This window comes from Brachionichthys hirsutus, unplaced genomic scaffold (genome assembly GCF_040956055.1).
Source record: "Brachionichthys hirsutus isolate HB-005 unplaced genomic scaffold, CSIRO-AGI_Bhir_v1 contig_831, whole genome shotgun sequence".
In the NCBI taxonomy this organism is placed as follows: domain Eukaryota; kingdom Metazoa; phylum Chordata; class Actinopteri; order Lophiiformes; family Brachionichthyidae; genus Brachionichthys; species Brachionichthys hirsutus.
Window position 1 is genome coordinate 66,465 of NW_027180511.1, and position 17,530 is coordinate 83,994.

A 17,530-nucleotide genomic window follows, 5' to 3' on the forward strand; every position below is an offset into this window, starting at 1 on the left:
CACACAAAGGGAAGAAAGAGCTACACATAGCTTAAATAGAGCTATGTTGACTGGGGTCTTTTATCACATCCAGGTAGACAGAATCACCTTTTAGTGGTGGATTCGCAGGAGCCATTTATATTCAAGGTTGATTACGAGTAGGGTGTCATTTGCATTATCAGGGACTCAGCACTAATGAGAGTCGTGGTTTTAGGCCTTAATTGGATTGCTTCACCACAGTCCCTTATTGATATTTGCATGCCACGGTTCATCACGATAAGTAATGAGAAGATTATTCACTGGAGGCATCCAATTGCAAACTGCATCTGTGAGTAGAGGCGGCACTGTCCACCCTACGTCTCCCATGGGTGCTGAGAGGGCACACAATGACAAGCGTACACTCCAGACAGTGTGGAACAGAATGGGTGAATGCTGAAGCCTGATGCTGCCGCTGCACCAGACTACCTCAGCTCATGTTTACTAGCTCACTAAATGAGCTTTCACACCTGCCCAAGCGAAGCGGACTATCGGAGGAAACAAACCCTGGTCCGTTTAAAGTGTACCAAACGGCTCTGGAGTGAAAGCGATTTTTATCATGATTTTATGTTTCATATTGCACGTTGTCACCAGAAAAAATCATTTTCACTGACAATGGTAATAAAATCTATTCTGATTCTGATTCTAGATGAGCTTTCACACCTGTCCGCGAAAACGAAGCGGACTATCTGAGGAAATGAACTCTGGTCCATTTAAAGCAGACTAAAAAGCTCTCGTGTGAAAGCAACTTAAGAGGTGGTTGTTGTTGTTTACCTGCCATTAAGTCTCCTAAAATAAATGACTACCATGCGAGCCAAAATTAAGCAAACCTCTGCCAGGGAGTGAGGTAAGGGGATTAAAAAGAATGTAGGAACGTAATCTGAGAAGGAGCATTTGCAAAATGAGATACGGGGATTGGAAAGGATTGGGTTCCTGTAAGAATCATCTCTTTCATTTTATGGGAAGAGATCTTAGCTCCGCAACCAGACGCTGTAAAACACTCACAAAGCCCTCAATCACACTCACAGAAGCCCTCAGAGTTTTATTATGATTTGCATATTTTACACTACTGAAGACAACCAACAGCTCACCAGAAGCATGTCAATAAAGCTGTGGGGCAAACCTTTGACTGGTTATGGAAGATAATGAAACAAAACAAAGCCTGCTCATCGGGGAAGCATTTGTCCAAAAAGCGAAAAATAGCACAACATTTATGGAATACTGCACAGATGGTGCTTTTCCTGTGGGCATCAGAATGTGGAAGCTTTTCCTCAAATTCAGATAAATTACTTTTCTATCATTATAACTTGTCAATTAGTTTGGAAATGGCTGCGCGGCTACGGATCAAATGCTGGAGGTTTTTTTGCAATTGTAATCATTGCCCATTTGTTTCTTTTTCTTTTTTTGATTGCAAAAGAGCAAAAATAAAAGCATAAGAAAAGTATCTTCTACATTCTCAGATTCTTCATTCTTAATTCATATCTGCATGAGATAAATGATTCTGAATACATTTGGGGCTTGACATGCTACAACACCGTAATGTTTTCTGTACCATGAACACTCTCTAGACTCTTCTGTAGTCCATGATTGTAGGGTGAGTGCAGAGGGAATTACATTAAAAACAGTTGTCTCTGCTTCTTAGTCCCACCTTTGGAAAATGCATTGGGAGGGGGGTGCTAGGATGGATAGATAAGATGGTTTCATTCAATTCATATGAATGTGGAAATGTTTCAATTAACTATTTTTCAGATTGTGTTGCATTCAAATATTTTCAGGACTTCCTGATTGTGTGAGAAAACGGGCACCGTTCTGCTGCAGTGATGTGTCAAACTTCTCCATCATGTGAGACATGATATGGCTACATCTACAAACACTGGTTTCTTCTGACCTGAACCCAGAGACAGGAATATGCCCAGAGCAGCATTTGGCACATCAGCGAATCTCATTACCATAAAGCAGGGCAGGGGAAAAAGCCACACAACACGAAATATAAAATAGCAACCCCCCCCCAGCCAGCTGTGCTGCCACAGATCACGGTGGAAGCATGACAAATGACATAAATGTTTTGTTTTTCTAGAATTAAACAACGCCGACAAGGCTTACATAAATGAATGCGTTCACTCACACACTTTTCTTTCCTTTTTTTTTTTTAGATACGAATGAATAAAGATGGTAACAGCCTCCTGCCCATCTCAGAGCAGTTGATGCAGTAAGAACTTTGCAATGTCTCTTACTGCTTGGCTTGTCCCGCTTTATCTAATCTCTCAGACATGGCCAGGGCCTCGAGCAAGCTGCCCTCACTCTGCACTGGCTCTGGGCAAGGTTGAGGAAGAGGGTGCACATGGGCTAAAAGCACATACAAAAATCATACCCCCCAAGACTGTTTCTAGTAACCTTCAGACATCCTCAGCACCTCTCATCTCTTCTTTGACTCACTTTGGTGCACTAGATCAACTCAGCTGAGTTTAAATGCACGTAAATAATCTGTTGCACAGCGAAACCTCAGTGAATGGAAAATGAGATATCAGAGAAGACTGTCCGATAAAGGTTGGAGGATGAATGGAATATGGAGCGATGGGATCTGCTAATGGCGCTTACAGCTGAGTCTAAGCAATTCTGTTCACAATCTTTATCAAAAAAGACAAAGAAATGCACACATAAATGCAAATGACGAATGCTGTTGTGTTGTGAATTGTTGTGCGACATGGTTACAAACTGGTGGTTGTGTGTCAAAGTGCTTCTCCTGATGAAGTGTGTGACTTTCCCTCTGTGCCCAGAAGGGCTTCCTCCAGCTGCGAACGCAGACATGTTGCATCAGTGATCTCTCTGCCTCTCTTTGTTAGCTACAGGTTTAATGAGGATCAGAGGAGGAAGTCCTGATTGGTCGAGCACATCCAGCAACTTTCAAAGCATAAATAAGTGCGCATGAATGAATAATGTTTGAAGGCTTCCAGGGAAGAGCGGGCCAGCGGTATTATGGGTGGAAAAGTTCTAGGAATAAAATCGTATTTTGTATCAGATGTATAATGAAAAAAACTATGTTGCATTTCCTTTTCCATGTTGTCCCGCCTCCCGCTGCAACTGCCACCTTATTGTGGTGGGGGGAGTTTGAGTGCCCAAAGGACCCCAGGGGCTATCATTTTGGGAGCTTTATGCTCCCGGTAGGTTCCCCCATGGGAAAACAGATCCTGGGTGACTTCAGAATAAGAGCTGTTCAAAAGCCCCTATGAAAGAATCAAAAGCAAGAACCGCAATGCCACCTTGACGCCTCCCTGGAGATGTGTTTCTGAGCATGTCCTGGCGGGAGGAGGCATCGGAGATGACCTAGGACACGCTGGAGAGACTGTCTCTTGACTGGCCGGGGAACGCCTCAGGATCCCGCTGGAAGAGCTGGAGGAGGATGTCTGGGGACAGGGAAGTCTGGAAAATCCCTGCTGAGATTGTTGCCTCCGCGACCCGGCCCCGGATAAACGGTGGAAGATGGATGGATGGAAATTGTCTTGCTACGTCAGCATCTGATCTATAGTGAGATCCCACCAGAAAAGCGAAAGTCACAGGCAGCCTTTTTGCTGATGTACTTTTTGAGTATACAATATACAAATGGAGAATGGACACAGGTGAATTTATTCATATACAATCTGAATGGTGCAAGAACAGCCATAAATCAAGTGTACGACAAAGAGATACACAGAAAAACAAACAAACAAACAGGCAAACCATGAAATGAGTGAAAAGCCTAAAAGATGACAAATGTAAGCTGGGGTAGTCAGATTTGACACATAACATAGATATTGTGTACAATTTGACCTGTGGCAAATTTAAGTAAATGCAACATCTATGAGTTTGAGAAATCTTGATAAAAAGGTGTGTGTGTGTGTGTGTGTGTGTGTGTGTGAATGGGAGAGAGAACAGCAGGATTAGATTACGACCATCTTTAGTTTCTTGTGTTTGTATGTAGATTTCATGGCAGTGGAGTCACCATTGTGAGTCTGAGGGCAGTTTGTTCTATCCAGTTGGGCCTATTTCTCTCTCCTCCCTGCACTCAAAACTCTCACGCTAACTTTGCTCTAAATCCCACGTTCATCACGGTGTTTAAGGAAGGACTGTGGGAATCTGTCAGTGATAAGGGAATTAGTTCAGTGATATTTGAAAACTTGAAAACAGTGTGAATTAACATTTAATGGCATTTCTAACCAAAGGGACCAGCGAATTCACCGAGATGGTTTCTGCTTTTCTGCATTAGGGTTTATCCACAGTCTCTTTGTGATGAATGTTGAAATGCTTTTGGCATTTTCACGCAATGCATTTCATCATGTGATATTCACAGTCTCCATTCAGAGGACGGACTATATCCACAGGCGTTTTCTTTTTCTTCTTCATGAAGTTCAAATGTTGTTGTTCTGCTATTCTTTTGCTTCTTGACCTTGCAGAGTTGAAGTTGCCTTTGATTGGTGGGCTGTTAAGCATTTGGCGAGCAGAGCCACCTCCCTGCTGTTAGCGGACTGCTCCTGTGCTTTGCTAGTGTTGGTATTCACTTCATTAGAATACTGTTTTGAAAAAAAAACACTTCATTAAAGTTTTACTACTGTTACCAAATGTTATTTTATATACAAATATTTAGTTGTAGTAACAGTACTACTACTTCTACATCCTTTACTGTTTCCACCGCGACTACTGTTGCTACTTCACAATATTTAATCCCAAAGCTGAGACTGTAATTAAACCTGTGCTCAAATATTCCTGGCATTTCCAACATTATATGGGGGTCAGTCTCTCAGGCGTGTTTAGCCTGGCTGCCTTATCCCCTGTTCAATCTCACTTTTTTGTTTTTCCTTCATGAAAATAAATGAAACAGTGCAGTCATCTACAGAGGCAGGCGGAGCCCTCTGGCCTGAGGAGGCCTTCGGGCTTTGTCGGGCTCCCCCAGCTCGTTGTCATGGCAGTTCAGAGAGAGCGAGGGAGCACGTTGCAGCCCAATACGGCTGTGAAATGACAAGTGGAAAAAAGGGACTGGGATGAGGCTTGCTAAAGCAGAAGGCCAATCATAGCTATGTTGTTCTAATATCAATCAGTCAATCAATCAAATCTTTATTGCAGACACAATAAAAAAACACACATAATATTTACAACATTTACAACATTTACACAGTAAACACAGTAATCCTATAATAACATCAGGTACCAATGGCACCAAATACCTGAGTTAAACTTCACAGCACTTAGGCTTGGCTGAGTCAGTGTTCTGATGATGCCATTCCCTGAGTCATTCAGACGACATATAAACCTGTATGACAGGTGCCTCAGCTGAGCATTAAGGGTGTTAACCCCGACACCACAGAACATTTCACTGGCGCTGGACCATCTTGGCTTCCTGAGAAGTATCCGCATGCAGTCATTGTATGCCACCCTCAACTAATATGATGGATGAAAAATGAGTTATTGGACATCTGAGACCACGAACCTCCTGACGGACATATAAGTTATTCGAAAACAAAAGCTGACAGAAAAAAATATATATAAAACATTAAAGGAACTATCAAACTTCTTAGACACCAGACGGAGCTGCACTCCTAATCTCATTGTGTAGCTACTATGCCTTGACAATAAAGGCTTTCTATTCTATTCTATTCTATTCTATTCTATTCTGCAATAAAGTTGTTTAAGTTGATAGTTATAATTTAGTGCTTGTAATTATGAAAACCATGTGTGCGATTCCTTCCTGTAGGATTGTTAATTTACACGAAACAGGATGTCGATAACGTTCCTGATTAGATCGCAGAGAATTGGATGTGATGATGCTTAACGATGCTCGAATGGACTGCCCTCAAGTTTAAGTCACGCTGTTAGATCAGAAAGTTTTGCAGAGTTTGCGGGTGTCTTATATTTCAACCCACTGATATGGCTTTATTTGCTCAAAGGCTGTGAGTTTAGAGGGATGAGCGCCAACCCAGGAGAGAGCAGCGAGGTCTTAATGAGTTACGTAACTTCCCCGGCACAGCACATCCTCTGATGTAGCGCCAGCTCAAGAGTTTGGAGGACTTAAATCTAATCCGTAGATGGAGGGAGATTTGCAGGTAGACAGGCTGGAATACTTATTTGATGGCTCTCTTTTTCAAGCAGATAGAGACGTCAGCCGCCTCCTTTGTGTGCTCTGCTCAAAGGTTGAATGATGCAAAAGAGGCAGAGTTTCACCTTTTAGAGGCGAGAATCAAGTATTACAAGTTTAATTGAAAATTGCAACCCGGCTTTTCTTGCCAGTCTGCCTCATAATCAGGGTCCGATCAAAGTAATGTGGGGTTTGCTTTTATGTATTTCGGAAAAAAACATACTGAGAAACAAGGAAACGACAACAAGGTGGTGAAAGTAGAATCTTTTAATTGTGTCTTCCAAGTTGCAAAGTCAAGAATAACAGCTTGCAAATACATAAATCCTCATTTATGTATTTGAAGAAACAAGACCGCAAGGGCTTTTTTTTAAATGCTCCTCTTAGACAGGGTGTTTGACTGTACTTGTACTGTAATACATACTATTGTTTGACTGTGGCAATCATATTTTTAATATGTGGCTTAATCCGTGTTGCATAAATAGGCTCCAAAGACCTGAGGTGCATCGTAATGTAAAGATGGTTCAAAACAAATGTCACCAGCAAGTTTACAACCTGAAGTGGAAGAACAACCAACACATGATAAAATCATTCCTGGACTTGTTTTTAAACAGGGATTCCGAGTCAGACTCAAAATAGATTTGAGTGTTTTTAATATTCATCTAACAGCTTCGGAGAATCTAGTAACTTGGCAAATAAAAAGTTTGTATCTATTTCAATCATCTTGACATTACCTTTGATTATTCCATCCTCAGCAGGGGCAAATAAATCTCTGTCCGACTTGTCCTTAAATGGCATTTTCACGGCGTCACTGAAACAAGCTGGAAGATCTGCAGTGAAGCAACACATTTCCAACATGTGATTTCTGTAGGAAAACTTTATCCCATTCAGAGTAATCAGTTTGAGATTGCTGATTTGAAATATAATCAATAATTGAAGTATAATTTATCATTATAAGTTTGGATAAGAGTTCACAAGTCACCTCTAGCAGAGCATTAAATTGATTCCATTCAGTAGCATATGTCTCATTTCAATGGCCAAATCTGCCCATTTTGAATTCCTGACTTTTACAAAATACTTAAATGGTGAAGTATTTATTCCCTGCTGTTCCCCTTGAGCAGAGCATAGAGCCCCCCCCCAAGAAGATTCACTGAAAGTGTTTATTTTTTCATATTCTAAAGGTGTCATAGGATTTAAGATTTCAAGTTTAATACATCATAACCTCTCTCACTGATTATTCACACAGGTGAGTGCCTGTCGTTAATGGAGCGCCTGTCTAAGGCAGAGCGAAGGGAGCCTGTGAAGGGTCGCCATGAGGCTGAGGCATGCAGCGCACGTTGGCCCTGCCAGGGAAAATAAAGTTCACTAGATCACGGTTCACTCTGGCCCCGTGTGTAATCAGTCAGTGGTGGAGCCTGTCTGTCAGCCTCCTGACAGCTGCCTGCGCTGTTAAATGTGCGGCGATCAGCGGTCGTCAGAGCCCTACGTGTGACAGCGTCTAAACGAGGCCTTTAAATTAGTTCCATGGCTGACGGAGCATTTTGCTTGAGGTGAGGTCTCTCTCTCTCTCTGTCTCCGCACATAAACACGCCACAGACCTCCGTCTCCACCTCCACCACTATACGGACGCCTCGTGAAATCAAAGTAAGTCGCCGACTCCTAGCAATAAAAGAGATAAAAAATACAAACAAGGTTCAGTTGTGATGAAAATGAGGGTAAAAACCTTCTCATGTGCTAAACCAGGACGGTAATCTTAAAAAGGGATGTTCCTGCTTGTCACCATTAATCCTGTGCAAATTTCCTTAAAATCTAAACGCCATTGGTTTCCATAATCTAAGATTACATCAGGTAGGAATGGAAAAAGAGGCAATCAATCTACTTTAAAGGTTATAATCCCTTATGAAATAGACTGGATTATTTCTCCGCATTTGGCTTTATGACCGAGATTGAATTCCTGTGGCGTTTCTTCCCTCCCAGGCTATGTGCCGCTCTCTGCTGGGCGGGGGTGGGGGGGATCCTTGATTTATAGATATCATTTGACCTGTTAAGGCAACAATCTGACAAAAACTCCAAGATGAAGTGCCAATGTCTGAGCTGACAGCAGTTCCTGCAGCTAATTTTACATGATCTATGAGGATAATACCCATTCTCACCCCCCCCCCCCCCCCTCTACCTTCTGTTGGGGGGGCCAGCAAGAAACTACAGATACTTCAAACCATCAAGTAATTTTATGATCCAGTTTTGGCACCCAGCTTGAGAGTCTAGAAATATAATTTTTGTCAATGTTACCGATGGCCTCTAAGGACAAGTTTGCACTGGGATAAATAAAGGTGTAGTCTTCTCCTTTACTCCTTCACAGCTGCCCAAGTGTCTCTTTTGCAAATGTTTCAAGGAGTCTTCTTACATTTTTTCTGGACTGCTCAGCATGTTCTTGTATGAGCCATCACTGAAAAACAGTGGGTGGTGTGATAGGGTTATGGCTGAGGGAGATAACCTTGTTCTCATCTATGAGGTGACTTTGAAAATCCCTGCATGAAATAAGAGTGTGTTGAAATCAGTCAACACCGATGTTCCATCCAAATGCACCAACTGTGTTTTGAAGTTCTCTGGCATTATTCTGGTCTGTTGTAGAGTCTGTTGTTAGAGCTCAAGTCCATCATCACCAAAGTCATGTTGCTGTTTGTTTTTTGTTCTAAAGTAGGTTCCATTATACTGAAGAGAAGGCAGACAAGTGTACCAATATCGTTAAACAAAATAATCTAGATGATTTAAACAATGTAATGAAAAGATATTCTGTATTTTAAATGTGGATTCATGTGCAAAGCACAACATTCACACCCTGGACAAGCCGCCAGTCCATCGCAGGGCAACACAGAGACAGACAATCAGACACACGCACACTCACACCAATGGGCAATTTAGTGTCACCAATCCACCTAAGATGCAAGTTTTTGGTGGTGGGAGGAAGCCGGAGAACCAAGAGAGAACCCACGCAGAGAAGGGGAGAACATGCAAACTCCTCACAGAAAGTCGGATTCGAATCCGCGACCTCCTTGCTGCAAAGTACAACATTTGTTATTATTGGATGTAATGTTATTCTAACTTGGTTGAACAACGCTTTAATCCTGTCTCTAAGCAAACAGAGCTCACGGTGAATGCCAATTTGTGTGTCCAAGTTGTGTCGTTGTCATATTTTCTTTTGTGGTGGAGGAATGTATTTTTCAATTATGTAATTACGTTCCGTGAACTACAGAACAATGAATGAATACAGAACATGATTGATTTAATACCCGTTTCATTGATCCAGAAGGATTACAGTGTAGGCTATATGCTACTGCAAGTTAATGTAGAATTCAATTTGTTAAGCGCCGTTCCTGTAATCTGCTAATATACATGAACAACCATGATAAACGTAACCCTTAAAAAAACAACACACACACACAGCACAACAAAATAATTTATTCTGTTGACATCTCATGACAATAACATCTTTAAAAAAAACCTGATGTTTAATGTTAATGACATCCTGTAAATCCATTATCCATCACAACAACTGGGCCCTCTTTTGTGAAAATCCCGAAGGCCTATCTCCAAAAAACATATTGGAGGAAAGCTGTCATACGGTGGGACCGCAGGGATCAGCTGGGAAGTATTTATGAAGCTCTGCATTATCCCGCTGTATCCAATTTATAAAGATGGTGATAAAACAGCGGATCCTTGTCTGTCGGGACAATTCCCTCCAGCCTTCAGACAAAAAGGCACATAGTTTATTTTAAACCGAAATACATGCAGTAAGCAGTTCAAGGCAGATGAGCTACATGGAGCTGAAATATTTAATTTCAGGATTTATTTGGGGTTATCCACATCAACGCAGACTTCATGGACTTTGGAGTTGTCATTCCAGTCCGTCTGATGTTATGCTACGGTATTATTTTTTAGCTTTTTATAATAAAGAACTAAGATATGTTGGGGTTCTGGGTTGTCATGTCATTCATTTCCCTCTCCCTTGTCAGTGGGCGTGGCAGAGAACGGAATGGCAGAGCAGACACACCGGGGACCAATCATCCAATTCCCCAGCTGCTTATAGTTCCTCGGTCACCAGCTTCCCGATCACCAGATCGCCCACATGTCTCCCGTGCCTATTTTCCTGTTCCAGCCCCTGCTCGTTCGTGAAGCCGTTCCGTTTTCTGCCGCAGTTGGACCAAGCTGAGTTTTGTTTGTTCGAGTAAATTACCAGCCCAGCTGTTGTTTTTAAACTTTTTTTTGGCTGCGATTTTGTGTTGTATTCTTACTGGACGTTCCAGCCCGTCCACCGCTCAGTACTGTGTTTTTTGTTTGAAGAGCAATTAAAGACTTTTTTTTGTTTCCCGGCTCTGTCTCCGCATTTTTGAGTCCTCCCGGCTCGTTAGCCCTACGGGACGCAACAAGATCCCTAGAATAAGAGGGGTTGATCTGGCGAAACAAGTCGGACTATGCTGATGCACATCTGTCACGATGGAAAGACCAATCCTTTAAGTGAAAAATGATCGGCAGAATAATGACCGCGAGAATGAGAGTTGTCGGCCTTGTGGAAACACAGAGATCTGTCCGGTCTGCTGGTTGTAGTTACACATAAAAAAAACCTTTATATGAAACACAAGAAAATGCGTATAATGGCAATTTACTGAGCAAAAACATTAACATTTGTACAATATAACTGTAAAAACTAGAATTTTACCAACTTTGCTCCACTAGTCGATAGTGTTAGCAGAGTGGATGCAAAGAGAAAAGGTGGAGGCTGTGAGAGAAGTTGAACCTCCAGCTATCCGGCTCTTGGACCCAGTATCTGCACAGTGGAGACAGCTTTTCACACCAAATCCAGATTGAGCCTCGCTGGCTGGGGATCCCTTTGATATGGGAGCAGGGCTAATCTCTCTAGTTCTGGCTGCTGCCATGTCTTCATCCTTGCAACCACATGCCCTTTCATTAACCTTTGACTTGCACTGGCACTGTGTTTGAAGAGGCTGGTATTAAACTGGCTTATCTCAGATTGCTGCAGCAGTGAGAAGACTCACTCTGTTTCTCACAGGTCTGTTAAGTGCTGAATCGTACAAAGTAACGTTATGTAACCGCAGCTCCCAGCTGTTCCATGCACCCCGGTAGAGCAACAGCAAGGCAATATTATTGATTAGCCATTGTCACAAGATCACACACTACACTACATTACTTAAATTATTACCCTCGCCGAAGGGGAGGCGAGGGTATTGCAATTGGGTCCGTTTGTCTGTTTGTTTGTTTGTCTGTCCCCGCGCATAACTCAAAAACAAGTAACCCAATCGACTTGAAATTTTTACACAAGCAAGGTTCTGTCCGTGGCTCGGTCCTCCCCGAGAATGGCGTTGATCCGGATCCAGATTCTAGAATTGTTTTAAGGATTCTTTAACATTGAGAGATAGGGAGATAGATGCCTCTCGATGTGAAGGAGCAGCTCCTCGCCCTGTCTCTAAGGGTGCGCCCAACCACCCTGTGGAGGAAACTAATTTTGACCGCTTGTATCCAGGATCTTGTCCATCCAGTCATGACCCAAAGCTCGTGACCGTAGGTGAGAGTAGGAACGTAGATTGACCGGTAAATCGTGCGCTTCGATGGTTGGACGGTTGCTGTGTTTTTGGAATATATTAGACCATTTCATCCATAATACTTCAGCACACATGTTAAATACATTTTCTTACATCTTAACGTGGGTCCATCATGTCCTCCAAAGAGACATTTTGATGATGGACCACAAAGAAGGTCAAGAGCCAATCAATGAGAAGCATCACTTAATAACCCTAATACATTATTTATACCATTACTTATTAGATGCTGGACAGACTATACATAGATATGATATCTTGTCTTATCCATAAAGAATCCATTACAACAGTGTAATTGATTTTCCTGGAATTCCACCATTCTATTAGAATTAAATCTCTTCCTGGGTAGAGGAGGGTTCTATTTCTATATCTACCGTTCACTCCTACTAATGAACAATGAGCACAGTTCCAAATGTCCAGCAGAGTCTCAGGCATCTCAACCCTCTTTGGATAATGCAATATAGCCGGATCTTTTTGGCATTATTTTGCAAAAGCCATTTGCGTGATGCATCGCCTAATTCGACTTACTTGCTTTGTGTTTATTTTGCGTGTTGAAGCTAGCGTTGAGAGGATAAAAAACATTTGCATTTTGAAACTCTTGTGAAGATTAAGTCAGAACAAACAAAACAACAGTCTTAGTGAAGATGCATTTCCTAAAGTGGCGCTGGAGAGGCTTGATGTTTCCAAACGCCCACACAGTGCAGACACACCATTGACAAGTTTTCTAATTTTGGTCCACTGATCTGTTCTCATTTCCTGCAGTAGTTTAGTCCCGACAATGAGTCAGAAGGAAATCTGAAAGCACAACAGATGTGTATAATCAGCTTCTCACTCTGCAATAAAAAATAAAAAAAAGCAAGGAAGGGTGCCCGTTGACTACTGGTCCCTGAAATTACAATTTTGGTGTTCAATTATCCATGATGCTACAGATGATATATCTTGGCCAGTGGTCAGCAGCCTGCTGCGAGATCTGCCTCCTTCACTCCTCTGCTGCTGAGAGTCTAATCAGTGAGACGGGGGCTTTGGGAAGGACACAAATCTGACAATATTTACAATGATATCGCACATGGGCATATGATAACCGATGCATGAACATCATGGGCGGCCATCATTTACCAAAGATCATTGGTGCAATAATGCAGCAAACAGCATCATTAGTAACCAGCTGTGCATGAATTTATGGCCATTAAGATAATGAGATCATTCATTTTGTGGACATGGACGAGGGGAAGGGCAGGATCCGATTGTTTGGTGGCCTTTGTGAAACAGGTGGAGAACCTCAAGGCCATTCCTGTTTCAGAAAGCTGAAACGAGGAGCATCCACATTCACCCAGATGTCATTGATCTGTTTGTTATACCTCCAGCAGTGAAGCACTGTGAATAAATTCACGAGCATTTCTTTGGTAAACAAGCCGTGACGAGGCATCACTTGTCATTCCACCTTTTTATAGAAGAAACTGGAGAGAATGGAAAGCTGTCTGCAAATCCTAATGACGGCTCAACCGTGTTAGGTTGTTTGAGGTTTTTGTTTTATGGCTTCTGCTTTTGTAACAGACATTTATTTATAGCTGACTTGTGTTTTTATTGGGGGTGATCTTGTCAGAAGGGTTTGGTGGATGGATCCACAACAGCTTCATTTCCCCCTGACATTGGACATATCACATTGGTCGATGGGTCTGATGAGTCTGAATAAAAATAAGATTTCAAATTTTAGGCATATTAACACATAAACAAAATGCAAATGCACAGAACAACTCTCACTTACTCAAACTTGCATTTGAAGCATGAAGCATGAAGCATGAGGCATCATGAACACAAAAAATACGATTTCGTATTCTGCTTTTCAAATATAAATGCAAGTCCGTCCTTTTTATGCATTTGTGCACACGCATATTGCATCAGTAAAATTAACACTGAAAGAGGTGATGCATCACAATCGCTCCATCTACAAGTAACACCAGTCTGGCTTTCTCCCAGATTGATGGCCTACTCTTTCCACAGCGGAGCTCAAGAAGAAAAGGCTGATCTACCCGGAGGCAAATCTGTACTCACCAACTCAAAATGGTCTTTCTCCATTCTCTCTCTCTCTGTGGACGTAAAGCCCAAAATGCATTCATTGTTGCACCAAAGTAAGCGATGTGTCGTTTTTTTAATTATTATTATCAGATACAGGAAGACGACGATGCCACGTGCAAATTGATGATGAGAGAAATAAGGTAAATAAAAATACAATATATATTTATCAAACCAATCATGTATTTTACATCACTGTACTCCAGGAGAGGAGGAGAAAAGCAGATGAAATATTTATTGCCAGAAATTTATAATAGAGCAAAGACAGAGACCGAGTGACAATCAACATATGTTTCATTTATAAATTAACAAGCACTATCAAATTATTTAAAAGTGACTCCGAGGAAGAAATCTAGAGATTTCATTACATGTGGCTCAATCACAGGAACCGTTCTCTCCACAGCAGTGGAATGGGGGTGAAACCTGCAGAGGCAAAAGAGAACACACACAAAAGCACCAAGGTCATGCAAATAATGCATGAGGAATGCAAGTGAGAGATGGGAAGACTGTCCATCACGGCTGTAGTTCAGGTAGCCGTTTCTACTCATAGATTATGTCCACATTTGGCTGGACTTACTCTGACAAAGAATCTTTGGTTAATTTGAGTCGAAAACAATTAGTTGAATGTTTTTTGTTTATTTTTTTCATAATTCTGGATACTAATTACCTATTTAACAAATAGCAACCTTTGAAACTAGCCTTGTGGCTTATTTCTGGCACATTTAATGATTATTAATGTGCTTTGCTGATGTTAAATGAACCCCCAGAAAAGTAAATAAATGAACCTTCATACTCGGGTATATATATAGTATATACCAAAATATAAATGGCCTACGTATCAGGTACATGGCAAGACAGAAGAGTCTTGAACAAGATCAACGTATCAGTCCTCCACTTTCTACAGCCGCTCATCCCGTGCTGGGTCTGTTGCGTCTCTCTTTCTTGTCGCACCAGCCGGCCTCTCCTGATTGGTTACCACACCTTGATTAGCCCCAGCTGTATCTTCTTGTCTCCTCTTTATTCTCTCTTCATGGTGTGTGTGTGTGTGTGTGTTTGCCCAGTTATTTTCAAGCTTGTTTGATTTGGATTTAGATTCACATGCTCCAGCGTCTTCCCTTGTGCTCTCAGCGTTGCCAAGCTTGTTTCCAGGGTTTCTCCTGTTGATTGTTCATTTCCACTGTTAACTCTCTCCACCCCGAGTTTTGCACTTTACACTTTTGGTTTTTTTTTCACAGATGCTTGTGTTCATATTTTTGTTTTGCTTCTTAAAACCAATAAACTGCTTCCTGATAGTCTCTCTGCCATTTGTGTCTGCATTTTAATTCTGTCTCTCTCAGTCTCTTTCCTACAAGACCCCTTAAAAAAGATAAACAACCATTCACTCACTCACTTTTGGCAATTTCGTCTCACTCGGTTACCTTTATTGGATGACTTTGGACCGTGGGGGAAGCTGCAGCACCTGGACAGAACATGCATGCCCAGTAAAGTCCAAGCTATTTGAACTGTGGAACTTCCACTATCAGAATCAGTACTACCTTTTCATGCATTTGTGCTACCGCAGGGCAACCCAAGTTAGTCTTCTCTCCACGGAGGTTAGACTGAAGACTTCCAACCAGCAGCAATGGATGCCCCACAGAAGTCTCGCGTGATTCTGTGTAACAGTGAATTGTTTCTGGAATATTCCAGGAACTCAATAGCAGTTAATGCGGTGCATCTACCCTTGCATTCACGAGACTCAATAGGCACACATGCACACACTTACACACACACACATACACAGATCAGCTGTGCCAGCCATCTGCTCCTTCATCTCCTGTGAAGAGATTTTTTTTTCGGAAGCTCAGCCTCAAGCTGGATGTTTCTTCATCGTAGATCCTTCATCAAGTTGAGTGACAATGTTTGGGGCATTAACTTGTCCCAGTGAAGTGTATGAAAGTGGGATTTAGCTGCATACACTGCTGACTCAAGTCAAAAGTTTCATTATAGCTGCAGCACATTGACTAATGCAGCTCCTGTGGGTTTTACAAAATAAAGTGCCACTCTGTGTTTTCAATGCGGTTCATTTTGCTTAATGTCATTTCTTTGTTTTGTTTTGTCCTTTATGGGTTCTTTATGTTATCTTGGAGGGAGAAGAAATAATTTGTTTACCTTGAAAGTGCATGCGTATGCATGTGTGTGTGTATAGGGGTGTGTGTGTGTGTGTGTTGCGCACGTAGTGTAATTGAAAATAAATCTCATAACATCAAAGCAGAACTCAAATATTATGAAATTACTTCTTCTATGTTGCAGCTGTTTGGTGAAAATAAAACATTTTTTTTATCCACGAATAGAATTTTAGGTCCAAAGCATATAAAGTAGTATTCAATACATACAAAGGAAGAAAAAACAAGATAACACTTTTAGCCTCAAATATACACAGCATGATTAATTATGGGCCTCATAGCAATCTGTCTATACTTGTCACACATTCTGATAACACCTACATTTATTTTTTTCATTCTTAGTGTTTTGTTTCATTAACATGTCCTGTCATTCCAGAGCTTTCTCCCCCTCCCTGCATCAAGTTCATTCCCGTTGCCTGTGATTTTTCTGTCATCTGCTACTCATCCGTCCATCAGCCTCCATATAGTCTGTTCAGCCTTCAGTTCCCTGTCAGATTGTTAGCATTCGTACCACTTTCCTGTTTTTTTTTTTTGCCTGATTCGATGTGCTTTTGGGTTCACACTTTTTTTTACCTAATGAAAGAAGAGACTTTGATTTTTCCTTTGTGTTTGCTTAATCATAGAAAATAATATTCTGTGGGGATTGGAATATCGGGCAACATGGGTGAAATTTGGGGCACTCAGCATACAGCTGAGCTGAAAATGGCTGGCACGGAAAGAGTTAAAATAAGTCATAGGTATAACACAGTATATCCATGCCTCCAGTGGGGCAGTTGAATTCCAACGTGTTGCTCTTTGAAATGTGCTTTTCAAAAACAGGCAAAGCCACCTTGTAGAGATGTGGACTTTGCATGTTCTTCCCGTGTGCTTGTGTGGGTTTCGCTCCGGGTTCTCCCGCTTCTTCCCTCCTCTGAAAACATGTAACTTAGGCGAACTGATCAATCTAAAATTGTCCGTAGTTGTGAGGGTGAATGGTTGTCTGTCTTTATCGTGGCCCTGCGGTGAGCTGGCATCTCATCATCGGTTCATCCGGCCAGTCGCCCGTAATCAGCTGGGACAGGCTCTGATAAAACCCCCGACCTGTTCTTCGGAAGAAGTGGCTGAAGACGAGACGATTGCAACCCGTAAGAAGATGAAGGACTGAATGATTCCATCGGCACTAGACTCATTTAGTCTTAGCATTACCGATGAGTCATTTGATAACATTAGGCATCCCTTATTTCCAGCATCCAACACTGGGTTCGGGGGTTGCAGCCACGACAGGCACCAGAGCCCATGTGACCTCAGCTCAGAGCAACGGCTTTGAAAATGGAGGTGGAGAACATGGTCCACTTCGACTCAATGTTCCCAGACCTTCCCTGGAAGATCTGAGAGAAGCGCTCACGGAGGTGGGCTCTTCTACACGTTCCCAACAAACTCTTAAAAGATTGTGCTTTCTGTCCCCTCACGGGACAAGCCAGGAGAACAGTAGACATCTAGACATTACCTCTCACCCTCCCTCACAAGCTCAGGCTCCTTCGCTCTCAGCGAGGTCACACTCCATGTCCCAAGAGCTAGTCTCT